The sequence below is a fragment of the Cervus elaphus genome, chromosome X (assembly GCF_910594005.1).
Source record: "Cervus elaphus chromosome X, mCerEla1.1, whole genome shotgun sequence".
NCBI classification, from domain to species: domain Eukaryota; kingdom Metazoa; phylum Chordata; class Mammalia; order Artiodactyla; family Cervidae; genus Cervus; species Cervus elaphus.
Window position 1 is genome coordinate 176,494,918 of NC_057848.1, and position 11,976 is coordinate 176,506,893.

The following is an 11,976-nucleotide window of genomic DNA, read 5'->3' on the forward strand; positions in this document are numbered from 1 at the left end:
TAAGAATTAGTGAACTAAAATGGACTGGAATTGGTAATTTAACTCAGATGATCATTATATCTATTACCATGGGCAAGAATCACTTAGAAGAAATGGAGTAGCTCTCATAGCCAACAAGAGAGTCTGAAATGCAGTACTTGGATGCAGTCTCTAAGATGACAGAATGATCTCTGTTCATTTGTAAGGCAAACTATTCAATGTCACAGTCATCCAGGTCGATGCCCCGACCAGTCTATGAAGAAGCTGAATTTGAACATTTCTGTGAAGACCTACAAGAGCTAACACCCTAAAAAGAAGTCTTTTTCACCGTAGGGGACTGGAATGCAAAATTAGGAAGTCAAGAAATACCTGGAGTAACAGGCCTATTTGGCCTTGGAGATCAAAATCAAGCAGGGCAAAGGCTAACAGAGTTTTGACAAGAGAAGACACTAGTCGGAGCAAACACCCTCTTCCAACAACACAAGAGAAGACTCTACACATGGACATCACCAGATGGTCAATTCCAAAATCAGATTGATTATATTCTTTGCAGCCAAAGATGGAGAAGCTCTGTAAAATCAGCAAAAACAAGACTGGGAGCTCACTGTGGCTTAGATCATGAACTCCTTATTGCAAAATTCAGACTTAAATGGAAGAAGTAGGAAAAAACCACTAGACCATCCAGGTATGACCTAAAGCAAATTCCTTACGTTTATACAGTGGAAGTGAGACTCAGAATTCCTCCGAAGTCTCACTCTTCCTGTCCACATGGTCTGTATCATAGAATTCTGTCTCAGGGGTTTTCCTTGACCTTAATCAATTAAGATGGGTAGATAGTAGCATCACCGACACAATGTACATGAGTTTGAGCAATCTCTGGGAGATAGTGGAGGGTAGAGGAACCTTGTGTGCTGGGAGTCCATGGAGCCATAGTAGTCAGACACAGCTTAGCAACTGAAAGCAATGCTGAAATGAATGGCGGGGGTGGGGGGGAATGATTTGGAGTTTCCCCCAAGCACACTAATCTCATCGCACATGCTACTCAGAGAATAGCCCAGGCTCTGTCACCCTCAGAGACCAGACACAAGCCCCTCCCACCCCAAATGTGCACACAATATTAGAAGGGCTAGAATGCCATGTTATTGAACCTTGTGGTTGACCAGATGGCAGAGTGAGTGACATGCTTGACCACAGTGCATTTGAAGGATTCTATGTGATCCAGTGGTTATTTGCAGAGCTTTGGGTTCAGGTGTCAGGTATTATTTTAGCAATTGTGACCAAAAAAATTAAGCATTTATATTCAAAATGAATGCAGTCATGGCCGGGACCTGTGAGTCTCTGAGCCCGAAGTTTAAACCTTGGTTCAATTTGGTGTCCATACCCAGCAACTCCAATATGTGATATTTGGAAGAAACCCATGAAACATCCTGGAATATTTCATTCCACCCCCTGGGTAAATGTATCTAATTTTTAAAAAAGTCATCTGATAGAATCCCCAGTGGATGCATTTCTTCAGTTTTCTAGTAGACAACCTTTCTGCATTCCTGGTTCATGTCACATGATGTCTGAATTCTTCCGTGTAAACTCATGTCTTCTGTACTGTAACTAATAAAATATAAGGGGTCCTTAGTATAAGGACTTCTGTCCTTAGTATAAAAATATTGATAATATGAACATAGTTAATTTGCATAGAATAAGCTATAATAATGCACCGAGAAGTTGAGTCACTTTTATAGTCTTCACTCCATCAAAGGTTTCACTGTACTGATAACACATTGTCTGATACATGAATCAGTTTGAAAATTTGAACCCATATCTGTGCCAGGAAAAAATAAATTCAGATCTCGATGAGATTAATTTCTTTTCAGTTAGACATGTCTTATTCTTCACCTGCTATCACCAGTCTTCGCTCCGATGGTGATCTCTATCTCCCTGGCATTTCTAGTGGCGTGTTGTTAAGACCAGTTAAAACAGCTAGTGAACTAGGAAAGCTTTCTCCACACACCCCTCTTCTTAAGACAGTAAAGACTTCCAGTCTCCTAGACGGAACAACCTGTGAAGGATAGCGAGGTTGCCTATTGCAACTGTACTAGATGTTGCACATCAGCTGTCTCATCCCAGCTAACAAGAGCTTCAGGAATTTTTTGACAGAATTCACAAGTACTGTCGTGAATTTAAGGAGATCATGTGAAAATAAAATTAACAGATAAACCACGATTACCTTCTGGTATGGTGGTAATCAGAGAGATATAAGTGAAGCTATTGCCAAATGTTGGAGATATATATTCTGAAATGTTTCCTAATTAGATTCTGTGTCTGCATGTCCACAGATGAAATTAAAAAACACACCTGGGACCAAGATTAGAATGTTCCACTGTACATTTTTTCCCATGAAAATCAGTTATGTAGGCTTTTCATTGCTTAATGCTACAGTATTGGTATTTGACATTTATTTCTAGTATTGTAAACTGTAGAGATCAAGGTCTGTGCCAGTGTCCCTATTCTTTCAAATTATGTAAAACTTTGTGTGAAATTTTGGCTGTTGTTTTAACTATTCTCATACTTATCTGTGAGATTTAAATGAATCAGATTCTACTTCTTCAACATGCTAAAGAAGAACTTTTCATATTTAAAGGATTTCATTAGTTAAAGAAAATTTGATCTTTTTTATTTATTTATTTTTTCATTTATTTTTATTAGTTGGAGGCTAATTACTTCACAGCATTACAGTGGGTTTTGTCATACATTGACATGAATCAGCCATAGAGTTACATGTATTCCCATCCCGATCCCCCCTCCCACCTCCCTCTCCACCCGATTCCTTATTTGATCTTGATGGTTAAATAAAGGGTTTCTCAGGTGGCTCAGTGATAAAGAATCTGCCTACCATTGCTGGAGATGCAGGAGACGTGAGTTCAATCCCTGGGTTGGTAAGATCCCCTGGAGTAAGAAATGACAACCCACTCTGGTATTCTTGCCTGCAGAATCCCATGGACAGAGGAGCCTGGCGGGCTAGAGTCCTTGGGTTTGCCGAGTCAGACATAGCTGAGCAACTAACATGCTTGAGAAGACGCACACATTGGCAGAGCTCACGTACTCATCTTACGTGATAAACGTCCCCTTCTTTCTTTGCAAGTGCGTTGGGTAACATGCATGTCTCATAGAGCTGACAAACAAACAAACGTTTCTTGGTCACCATCTGTTCCGCGGCGCTTGAGGGCACCCTTCCATCGATAGAGTTTACACACTCAACTTCACAACCACGACTCACACCGGTCACTGCACATTGTCGACGGGACCCCGTGTCAGAAGTCAGCAGTCTCATTGTGTTCAGTTTAGGGAGATTGTGCTTGCTTGACATAAAATATAATGGAGAGCTCTTTGCAGCTGTCAGTACATATGCCCTCAGGGGGCCTCCTTCCTCAGTCTTCTCCTTGTTATCCCGGGTCATGGAAATGGTGCACCAGTCTCCTGTAATCTAAGAAGTCTAAGTCTCCATAAACATCACTCAGTCTTTTCACTGGCTTCTCACCAACACCCAACACAATCTTTGCCTCTACATTTACCTCAGGAGAGAAGTAAATTCAATCTTATTAAGCCAAGTAGGATTCTACCCCCTGCCTTGCAGAAGAATATGAAATGAAATAATCACTCATATTTGAGCAGAAAGCATAGAATTTGAGTTTCTTCAATTAGCAAAAGCAGCAACATTAAACACCATGACAGTTCTTAGCTCCCTGAATGATAGCATAGTAGCTGGTTATTTTTGCATACAGATGAATAAAATGAAAAATAAAAATACAGAGAGCAGAAAGACAGAGGGTTGTATTATGCTCATGTAGATAGGTGGACTGTGGCATAGCTATACAGTCAGCGCATACAAATAAACAAGGCTATCTCTCTCTGACACATACACCCACACAGAACCAAGACCTTCTCCCAGATCCAATGAATCTGGGTACTTCTGAGGGGTCTAGCTCAGCTGGAGCTTCCTGGGCAGCACAAATCAGACCAAGGGGAAGAGTCAGGAAGACAATCTTCATCTTATGAGTCTTGTGGTCCTTCTTCTAGAGAAGCTCAGGGTGTTGTCAGTTGTTGGAGAGTTTGTGAATTGGTGCCACTTCTTAAAAGATGGGTCTCTTGGTGTAAAACATAATGATCAAACAGTGGTTAATCCCAAGACTTTGATTATGTAGACATCATCTCCTTAAACCCTGGTTGGCAGCTGAGCATTTTTTTTTTTTTTTTTGCAATCTTTGGTTTTTAAAAGGATATTAATTTTAAGGGATGCTTAGGTAGATCTGGACATTTGCCTTCAGAGTAAATGAGAATTCATGGGATGTATGAGGTGTTTCAAAGACACTGATTTTTTTTTTTTTTCTTTTATATCCTCAGATTCCAAAATGGGACAAACAGTCCAAGGCTCATAGCCCCAACTCTTGTGTTATTTGTTTAGCATTGAATAGGTCAGTTTAAGTTTATGTTCTACAACTGAAGATGGTACTGCCCAGTTTATGAAGATTAACATGTGGGTTCTTTACCAGGAATTGGTTGTCAGGGCATCCCTAAGATGAGGAGGGGTCTGTATTTTCTTTGTTTTGCAGTTGAAGTATGGTTGATGTAAAATATTATAGAAGTTAGTGATGCACCATATAGTGATTTCCAATTTTTGTATACTCCATTTATAGGTATAAAATATAGGCTTTGTTCCCTATGTTGTACCATATATCTTTGTATCCTGTTTATTTTATACGTGGTAGTTTGTACCTCTCACTCCCCACCTCTTACCTTACCCCTACCCCGCTTCCCACACTACTCATGTCTAGTTTGTTTTCTGTATCTGTGGATTTGCTGCTTTTTTGTTATATTCACTCATGTATTTTATTTTTTAGATTTCAATGTGATGTCATACAGTATTTGTCTTTCTTCAACTTTTTTCACTAGGCCTAATGCCATCAAAGGTCATCCATGTTGCTGCAAGTGGCAAAATTTCAACTTTTTTATGGTTGCATAGTATTACGTGTGTGTGTGTGTGTGTATGTGTGTATACACTATGACTTCTTTATGTTTAGATTGTTATATTTTAACTTTCAACAGGAGAAAATTCTTATCTCCTAGCCTACTCAAGTATTCCTCCCAAGTTCATCTCTACAATTTCATCTTGCCTTGTGGATATAACCTAGTCTCACTTCAGTGGGTAAGGTTTCTGCCTTACATGTAGCTCCTGATACTAAGATCCATGTTCTTTCAACCTTTCTCCTGAACTTATCCATGTATTAGGGGACCTAGGTTAGAGAAAACATGGGCAACCTCTGTCTAAATAATACTCAATTTGCTCTCAGGACGATACCAGCCCTATTAATTAAAAAAAAAAAAAGTAAATGGATGGATAGTGATTAGAGATATAAAAATACAGATATTGAACTGAACCTCTGTAACTGAACTGAACTCTAGAGCCGAAGTGAAAGATGAGCTTTTAATAGTATTATCTGAGATGCAACAAAAGTTCATATATTTTAGGGGTACAGTTGATAAACTTTGGATGAATAGAGCTGTGATATCTTTTCCTTAATCAGCATGGTGAGCATATCTGTCAAGTTCAAAGCTATCCTTGGGCTCTTTGGTCGTCCTTCCTTCCTCCCCTTTTAACCTCATCCCACCCAGTCCTGGGAATGCACTCTTCAGTTTTCTGACACCAACATAAGTTACTTGGTGTTCTTTAGAATTTTCCAAGAAATCGAATCTCTGTGTGTGTGTATGTATCTGGCTTCTTTCACTTAGCATATTTATTTTAATAATCATCTGTATTTTTTGTAGACTCTGTTCCCATTTAGTCCTGTATAGTGTTGCTTGGGCAAAGTGATATGTGTGTGCTTAGCCACTAAGCATGTCTGACTCTTTTGTACCCCCATGGACTTTAGCCCGCCAGGCTCCTCTGCCGAGGGGATTTCCCAGGAAGGAATACTGGAGTGCCTAGACATTTCCTCCTCCAGGGGAGCTCTCCCAACCCAGGGATGGAACCCACACCTCCAGCCTTTGCATCTGTGTCCTTTACCTCTGAGCCGCCAGGGAAAGTGTGGATTTACTCCATTTTTACCCATTCAGATGTTGACGGATACACATTCATAGACAAGCCTTTGTAATGAGCTCAGCCATCTCATCTCCTAGGTAGACATTTAGGGGTAGAACTACTAGATCTCAGTGCCTTAGGATTTTAGAGTCCTGCCAACAGTGAATGGAACTACCTTTGCTCCAGGTTTTTGCCAACAACTGGTGTGACCAGTTGTTTTCCTATTATTGTTTTCATATTTCAGATATTATAGTAAGTGCATAATGGCATCCAGTTACAGCTGTAACTTCCATTTCTTGAAGAAATAAAGACATGGGACATCTTACAATGTCTCTACTTCCCATTTGCCCATTTTTTGGTTAAGTGTCTCTGCAAGTCATTTCATCATTACCCAGTAGGTTGTGTGTTTCCTTATTTTAAAGGCTGGAGATTGTTAGTGTATTCTGGATACAAGTCCTTTTTTCAGATAGAGGATGTGCAAATATTTTCCCCTGGCCACAGGCTTCTCTTATCCTTCCTTAAGGGTATCCGTGAAGTTTGTAAACATTTCTGTGTTGATCAAGATCAGGTTACTAACGTATTGTTCCCAGTGAGTGAATCTGTTTTGGTGTATTTTCTAATCACTGACCTCTTAGTTTTAGGTCACAGAGCTTCCACCCGTGTTTTACCTCTAGAGTACTTCTTGGTCTAGGTCTTACATATAGGTCTGTAAATCTCTCTGTGTTAGTTGTAACACATGGAGTGATGAGTGAAGTTCTTTTTTTTTTCCTGGCAAATGGATATCCAATTTTTACAACTTTGCTCCACACATTTATTATTTTCCACTGAATTTCCCTTGTACTTATGCAAAATTTCCCTTATACTTATGTACTTTATGCAAAATCCATCTGTGTGTATATTTCTGTCTCTTTTTCCTGGCACAGGTTTCATTTTGTTTTGGTTTGTTGGCCCCCATTCTTTATTTGTGTTTGAGACAGAATTAAACTAGACAATTAAAAAATGAGGGTCATATGACTAGCCTTCAACAAGTTCCTGTCATAAGCATTAAGTGTTTATGGTTCACAAACTTGTGAATTTAAGATTGGTCATCCATTTATAGATCATTACAGTATTATGTTTGTCTACTGATTTTCCCAGGGAGCTATCTAAACAGCAAGGCATTATGTTTGCTACGTTTTGAATCTAAAACAAATAATCATTGAGTAAATGCTTGAGACATGCAGAGTCCAAAACATAAGCAGATGCCCAGTTTCAAAAATAAAGCTTTATTGACTTAAATGAGTCCTTTGTTATTTTTATTTAGCCGCTCAGTAGTGTCTGACTATTGCAACCCCGTGGACTGTAACACCACAACCCCCAAGGTTCCTCTGTCCATGGGATTTTCTGAGAAAGCATACTGGAATGGGTTACTATTCCATTCTCCTTAACTTCTGGAAAACTTTAAGAGTACACTGATGCACACTGATTAAACTCAGCCCTGTTGCTATTGTATTGTTCAGGCCCTCAATTGTGTCCATCTTTTTGCAACCCCATGGAATGCAACACCCTAGGCTTTCCTGTCCTTCACCATCTCCCAGAGTTTGCTCATACTCATGTCCATTGAGTCGGTGATGCCATCCAACCATCTCATCCTCTGTCGACCCCTTCTCCTCCTGCCCCCAATCCCTCCCAGCATCAGGGTCTTTTCCAATGAGTCAACTCTTTGCATGAGTTGGCCAAAGTAGTGGAGTTTCAGCTTCAGCTTCAGTCCTTCTGATGAACACCCAGGACTGATCTCCTTTAGGATGGACTGGTTGGATCTCCTTGCAGTCCAAGGGACTCTCAAGAGTCTTCTCCAACACCACAGTTCAGAAGCATCAATTCTTCAGTGTTCAGCTTTCTTTTTGGTCCAACTCTCACATCCATACTGGAAAAACCATAGCTTTGACTACACAGATGTTTGTCAGCAAAGTAATGTGTCTCCTTTTTAATACACTACCTACATTTGTCATAGCTCTTCTTTGAAGGAGCAAGTATCTTTTAATTTCATGACTGTAGTCACTGTGCCATAGATCCCTCTTCTCTAGGGTTGGATGGATATATTGTCAACTGGGAGAAAGACCTTGAAAATAATTTTTGAAGATAAAATATTTTTTAGTGGCTCATGTTTCCTGTTTCCTGTTTGGTGCCTAACACTTTCATTATTTAAACTGCAGCCATTTCACTTTAAATTCTTGAAGCTATTTTAGTGGTCTGTCTCCCTGGTCACATGTTTTATTGTACCTCATTATTATATTTAAGAGCATTTGTGTCAACCTTCCTTTCATTCAATAAGAAGTCTATTTATATTGCAAAAGCTTTGAGTAATGTGTCTTCTGTTAGGCTTATGTGCAAAATGGAAGAGGGTTTTATAATTAATACCTGAATTTGTGTCTGTCCGCACAATACTATCTACTTCAGTCAGCAAGGCTGTGTTGTCATTTAGTAAGTTTTGATTTTGGCTGCATTTCTCCTGTGACCTGCCACCTATCCACACTCACTTTCCGATTTCATTTTCATGCAGTGCAGATACCTGGGAGCTCAGAGTTACAGAGACTGCAAAGTACACATGTTCTCATAGACTCTTCCAGCAAAATAACTTGGGGAATAGGAATCCACATAGACACCTAAGTGAAATTATTATGATTGATTGATTGATTGACTGATTGATTTACAGTAGTTTGGAGTGGATGTGGAGCAGGACATGAAACAAGTTCTTATTGCCAAATTTTCAAAATGTATTTATGAACTGCCCCTTTTAGGCCAGAGCAAATGAGAGAAGGATGTTAGAACGAGGCGTAGGCTCACAGAATGGAGCTGAGGGCTGGAGTCACTGAAAATAAACAAGGTGCCCACAGCAGTGGCGGTGAATGGTGACAGAGAAGACAAATTCTATTCTGCCCCAAATAAAGACTAAAAATTATCCTTTTCCTTGCCAGCATGATGTCAGTCCAGTTCAGTTCAGTCGCTCAGTCGTGTCCGACTCTTTGCGACCCCAGGAACCGCACCACGCCAGGCCTTCCCTGTCCATTACCAACTCCCGGAGTCCACCCAAACCCATGTCTGTTGAGTTGGTGATGCCATCCAACCATCTCATCCTCTGTCAAGCATAATATGGGTGCTTTGAGATATTTCAACTAACTGAGAAATACTTTATTTCGCATAAACTCCCCTTGGGCTTCCCTGATAGCTCAGTTGGTAAAGAATCTGCCTGCAATGCAGAAGATCCTGGTTTAATTCTGGGGTCTTGAAGATATGCTAGTGAGGGGATAGGCTACCCACTGCAGGATTCTTGGGTTTCCCAGGTGGCTCATCTGGTGAAGAATCCGCCTGCAATGCAGGAGGCCTGGTTTTGATCCCTGGGTTGGGAAGATCCCCTGGAGAAGGGAAAGGCTGCCCACTTCAATATTCTGGCCTGGAGAATTCCATGGACTGTATAGTTGGTGGGGTCAGAAATAGTAGGACAGGACTGACCTACTTTCACTTACTTTATTACTATAAACTTTCCTCAAGGGATCTGTAGTCTTTTTATGAGACACTTGAGAAAATTATATTATAAAATGTTGTGAGGTAGATAAATATAGACCGCAAAGATGAATACATTACCAAAAGCCAGAAAGTAAGCAGGAAGAAACTGTTTGGATTAAATACGGAAGGATGAAAAATAAATATATAAATACGGAAGGATGAACAGACTTCCTTAAGCAGAAATGTGGGTATTTGGCCTGAAAGTTAGGTTGGCATCAGCATTTTTTTTTTTTTTGGCTGTGTCGACTCTTAGTTGCTCCAGGGCATGCGTGATCTTCGTTCTCCGACGATGGGTAGAACCCAACATTCTGTTCTTTGGAACATGGATTCTTAACTGCTGGACCACCAAGACAGTCCCTGCGTCAGAATTGCTGAATTTCAAGACAAGAATCATGTTGAGATTTGGTTTTTTACTCACTGGAGATTACTAAAAATGTTGAAGCAGGAAGTCACATGGTGAAGCGTGTTTAGCTGGATTCTGAACGAAGAGTGCCTTGGGCATGGTGTGAGCTGTGTTGCTAAGCTTGTGGGCGATGGTGGACTTGTGTCTTGAGAATATTTACTTCTGATGAGACACGGCAGGGGAGTGGCGTTTCATCTGAGACATAAAGTAGCAGGAGGAATTCACTGTGATTCTGGACTCCAGTTCTGCGCCCCCGCCCCTGGTTCCCTGCAGGGTGAGAGCGCCCACTGACCCCAGGTTACCGTGTGTTTTGCTGAGGACAGGTCACCACATGGCTGGTGGGATCCTGAGGGGTGTGTGTGTGGTAGGGAGACACACCCTGCTGGGAGCTGAGCCCTGCAGTTATTTTGTTTGCATTGAGGTTTACTGGTGCCCTCCTGCCTTCCTCTTCAGTTCAGTTCAGTTCAGTCTCTCAGTCGTGTCCGACTCTTTGCGACCCCATGAATCGCAGCATGCCAGGCCTCCCTGTCCATCACCTACTCCCGGAGTTCACTCAAACTCATGCCCATCGAGTCGGTGATGCCATCCAGCCATCTCATCCTCTGTCGTCCCCTTCTCCTCCTGCCCCCCAATCCCTCCCAGCATCAGGGTCTTTTCCAATGAGTCAACTCTTATCACTTTATTAAAAAAAAAAAGGAAGTATCTTTGATTTCCGGTTGTTGTGTTAGTTTCTGCCATGCCATGGTGATTCAGTTATACATACAGACAATGCCTAGTGTTTTTCAGAGTCTGTTCCATTATAGATCAGTATGAGATTGACTATAGTTCCCTGTGTTGGGTAGAAGCACCTTGTTCCTCTCACTGCTTCTGGCTCATCTTTGGAATGATGAGCACTAGAACCCTGATTGTCCTGGGACCCCATTGTCTGTTGGCCTGCATGCTCCTGCAGTGACCAGGAAAGTGTCTATCCGCATCTCTCTGTCTCCTTTAGGAGATGCGGAGGAATAGCTCAATATCTATATACAACATAAGATGTGACAGGTCATGGCAGTATTCTTATGCCATAGGCAGTATTCCATATGCATAAAGTTATGCATAGCTGCCGTTGTTATATGGATACATTCAGGTAAGTAACACATGAGTGGAAACTATATAAACATTTATTTATTCATGCATGGCAGCACTGGGTCTTTGTGGAGCATGCAGACTTTCTGTACTTGCAGTGAGGGGGGGGCTTCTCTCTAGTTGCGGCACACTGGCTGTTCATTGTGTAGCTTATCTTGTTGTGGAGGCCAGGCTCCACGTTGTGGGATTCCATAGTTGCTGCATAGAGGCTCAGTACTTATGGCATACGGGCTGAGGTGTCCCAAGGTATGTGGAATCTTCCTGGACCCGGGATGAAACCCGTGTCCCCTACATTGGCAGGTGGAATCTTTACCACTGGGCCCTCGCACAAGTCCAGTATTTATTCATAAATTAGATAAATCAGGTGAATAACTTGTGTATTTATGTACATCTTATTATGTGAATCTCACAATTATTCATGATTCATTAAACATTAAATATATGTACAAGGACAACTACACAGTGTTATTATAGTAGCTGTTGATAACACTCAACCCTGTATCCATTTATAATGATATAATATTCATAAGTTTATATTGCAAGTTTTATGGAAATTTACTTCTGTATTTATAAATAAATAAACCATAAAGTTACATTTCTATTTATGGTATATTTAGGAAATGGCATATTTATTAAATCCATCTGGTGTAACACATACTTGATATATAAACCTGTGTCTCTCTTATATTCTTATTCTCTGTGGAGAAGAATTACAGAGTCAGGAAATGGCCCACCATCCTGTGAGTGAATCCTTAAATATGTTTTGGAACCTAAAAAACTTTGAATTTCAACTAATTAATGAACCTTACTTAGTTTAAAAAAAAAATTGATCTTACTTTGCACATGAATGGAA